The sequence below is a fragment of the Trematomus bernacchii genome, unplaced genomic scaffold, assembly GCF_902827165.1.
Source record: "Trematomus bernacchii unplaced genomic scaffold, fTreBer1.1, whole genome shotgun sequence".
NCBI lineage: Eukaryota > Metazoa > Chordata > Actinopteri > Perciformes > Nototheniidae > Trematomus > Trematomus bernacchii.
The window spans coordinates 9,363,229-9,367,658 of record NW_022987567.1 but is presented as its reverse complement, the minus strand read 5'-3'; positions in this window follow the sequence as shown (position 1 = coordinate 9,367,658).

Genomic DNA, 4,430 nt, shown 5'->3' with positions numbered 1-4,430 from the left:
TACTTCTTACATGTTGAACACAAATACCTGAACTTTCTACTTCTTACATGTTGAACACAAATACCTGTACTTTCTACTTCTTACATGTTGAACACAAATACCTGTACTTTCTACTTCTTACATGTTGAACACAAATACCTGTACTTTCTACTTCTCACATGTTGAACACAAATACCTGTACTTTCTACTTCTTACATGTTGAACACAAATACCTGTACTTTCTACTTCTTACATGTTGAACACAAATACCTGTACTTTCTACTTCTTACATGTTGAACACAAATACCTGTACTTTCTACTTCTCACATGTTGAACACAAATACCTGTACTTTCTACTTCTTACATGTTGAACACAAATACCTGTACTTTCTACTTCTTACATGTTGAACCCAAATACCTGTACTTTCTACTTCTTACATGTTGAACTCAAATACCTGTACTTTCTACTTCTCACATTTCCCAAACAGGCTGGTTCCTTTAGTTTGAATGTGTGTTTGGTGGCGTGATCATTATTATTTAGAGTCATTGCGTGCCTATTGATTTGAACACGATCCGTGTATCCATCATTTCCTGGTCTTCTCTAAAGAAGAGGGACCAATGAAAACGTTGTCATGTTGCCGTTGTTCAGCATGGAAACATTCATTAGCTAACAATGACATTATTGTTCTATTAATATAAAGGGAGGTCAGGTACTCTTTAAAACAGCTGCTAGTTATGGGTACTTTTTACTGAAGTACATTTCAAAGCCCTCTTTACTTCTACTTGAGTAAAGAAGTTTAGTCAGTACTTCTACTTTCACCAGAGTATTTTTAAACACGAGTATCTGTGCTTCTACTTGAGTACAGGATGTGTGTACTTTTGCCTTCTCTGGTTTAGAGACAGAAATGTCCTGGATATTTAGCTTTCTTATGAAAGTAATGCCATTTGAAACAGATCCAAGGTCAGTCAGACACAATATAAATCCCTCGTGTTGCCAGGATGAAGTTGCATTCAGTCAGAGGACGATACTGCTTCATGTTCACACCCTCACAGGAATGTGTTGGCTCCTGTGACACAAATAAAGCTCCATAACAACACGATAACGCTGTAAACACAGAGCGATCACAGGAAATGAGCTGCTTATATCTTACACGGGTTTGTGTAGTGGAGCATTCAACGACATTATGGTCATTTGTACGTCAATTATTTACCTTCTGTCACCTTGACATCTTGAGGAAAGTTTTGTTTTCGTCACGCCTCAGCGGTTAATGAATGTTTTGTTAAAAAGCAGGAAAGTCTTGATGAGTAAATGGGGGCTACTTTAAACACAAGCAACACTATATCATAATATCTTTTGACACAATTAATGCATTAACATTCAATTAAAATGTTTCTAGTATGCTAACTATTTCAAAAACGCCTACATTTCCCCAAAAACATTAAAACACTTCCTCATAAACAGTAGTCACACCAACGAGAGAAAACGTGAGGCTGTTTAAGTGTTTAAAATATAGCGCAATTAAAAAAAATATGCACGTGTTTGTTATAGTTTTGCTCAGTTTGACAATCGTGCATTATAATCAGTCACATTTATCCATTTGTACATTCAATACTTTCAAAAAACATGCATTTAAACCACAGGTCTCAAACTCGAGGCCCGGGGGCCAAATCAGGACCTTGGTGGATTTAATTTCGGTCCGCAGGATAATTTCTAATTACTATTAGATCTGGCCCGCCGGTATATTGCACGCACACCTTCACTCCATCCTGAGGGTCTCCTCAGCTCAGAGCCTGACCCCAAACATTGATGAACTTGCACCCAAGATGAGATGCCAAGTATCTGAACTAGCATCACAGAGCAGCACACTGAGTTTACATGGATGTTTCCTTTTCTCACGACAACAGAGCATGTTTGTTTTTCTCTTTGAGGGAAATAGTTTTCTTGAAGCTGTTGTTGGCCTGTGGAGAAATGTACTCATAAGAAATGACTCTGGAAAAGCTGCAGATAGAGACATAAGAAATGAATGCAACTGATTATTTAATGTTTAATGTTGTTTTTAAAGGCAATAATTGAAGCTTTGTTAGTTCCATGTTTAATATGTGCAATAAGTTCATTTCAATAAGTCTTGCAATAAACATTGAACCAGTCCGGCCCTCGACTAGTACCCATTTTATAATGTTGGCCCACTGTGTATTTGAGTTTGCCCCCCCTGATTTAAATCAATTTGATAGTGTCAATGTTTAATATAGTTTTGCTTCTGTTAAATGCTGCTTTATTGACTTGAATTTATCCAAAATGTTCTCTATTTCTTTGGATAAACTTTGACTTTCTAGGCATGCAACTAAAACAAAGTATTTCCTACAAATTCAAAGTAGCACGAGGTGAGTAATCGATATAGAAATGGTCCTTTTTAGCGCTTAGTATTCCTTTAAAAGTCTACAATTGAAACTGAAACAAGTGTTTTGTTTATGGAGATGTTATCTGTCGGCAGTTTTCTTGTGAACTTGAGCTCCTCGGTGCGTGAATCACAGTCTGAGGTCACGTTGAGCAACATTTCCTAGAAAACACCACGTAACTTTTCCTACGAATCTCTTTGAATGTGGGTTTCATCAGTTTAGATTTGATCTTATCTGTGGAAATAGTTTACAGCACACATTCAGTAGACATATTTATTTAAAGGTGACAGCAGGAGCAGACTTCACTGCCTCTTTATTCTGCATTTAGATGCACATTTCTTTTTTAAAAAGCCAGTGAAAGGCTGGCAGATTTGGAAAGCGTCTCGTACAGTGAAGCACTTTCTCCTCCACACACAGACTCGGCTGTTCATCGTCTGCAGCTCAGGTTCAGATATAAATTCAGAAATCCTCCCGCACAAGTCCTCCTTGTCCTCCTCTAACCCTGAAGTCCAGACAGCTTTTAGTAGAGAAGGCTCTTCTTGCATTGCTAATGTTGATGAGTACCTATTCCATGAGTTCATATGGAGACAGACGGGGCTAATATTTAGAAAATGTAAATTGCTGTGTCTCATTTCGGATACCTTAGTACACTGCATGTCATACACTGTAAACACTTGTGCAATACATGGATTAGAATGACTGGTTTCGTCTTAAAGGTCCCCTATTATACTGTTTTTCATCAATATATTATAGGTCTCAGATATATACAAAACATGTTATGACATCATAAAGTGGCCAAAATCTGATCAGCTCATTTTCAGACAGGTTTTTATAAAAATGGATCAGGACAAAAAGAGAGAGAATCTTTGTTCCTGAAACTTTCAGATGTAGAAGAGACATGAAGAAGAGGGGACACATGTTGATGAAGAAGAGACATGAAGAAGAGGGGACACATGTTGATGTAGAAGAGACATGAAGAAGAGGGGACACATGTTGATGTAGAAGAGACATGAAGAAGAGGGGACACATGTTGATGTAGAAGAGACATGAAGAAGAGGGGACACATGTTGATGTAGAAGAGACATGAAGAAGAGGGGACACATGTTGATGTAGAAGAGACATGAAGAAGAGGGGACACATGTTGATGTAGAAGAGACATGAAGAAGAGGGGACACATGTTGATGTAGAAGAGACATGAGGAAGAGGGGACACATGTTGATGAAGAAGATCCATGAAGAAGAGGGGACACATGTTGATGAAGAAGAGACATGAAGAAGAGGGGACACATGTTGATGTAGAAGAGACATGAAGAAGAGGGGACACATGTTGATGTAGAAGAGACATGAAGAAGAGGGGACACATGTTGATGAAGAAGAGACATGAAGAAGAGGGGACACATGTTGATGTAGAAGAGACATGAAGAAGAGGGGACACATGTTGATGTAGAAGAGACATGAAGAAGAGGGGACACATGTTGATGTAGAAGAGACATGGAGAAGAGGGGACACATGTTGATGTAGAAGAGACATGAAGAAGAGGGGACACATGTTGATGTAGAAGAGACATGAACAAGAGGGGACACATGTTGATGTAGAAGAGACATGAAGAAGAGGGGACACATGTTGATGTAGAAGAGACATGAAGAAGAGGGGACACATGTTGATGTAGAAGAGACATGGAGAAGAGGGGACGCATGTTGATGTAGAAGAGACATGAAGAAGAGGGGACACATGTTGATGTAGAAGAGACATGAAGAAGAGGGGACACATGTTGATGTAGAAGAGACATGAAGAAGAGGGGACACATGTTGATGTAGAAGAGACGTGAAGAAGAGGGGACACATGTTGATGAAGAAGAGATATGAAGAAGAGGGGACACATGTTGATGTAGAAGAGACATGAAGAAGTGGATTTTGCATAATAGGTGACCTTTAAATTAAATATGGTAGCTGTGCACTAACCAGAAGTGACGGTAGCCGCTCTTAGTTAGCTAGCTAGCAACCATCGTTCCCAGTACCATTAGCAATTTGATCAAAAGTGCACAGAAAACCAAGC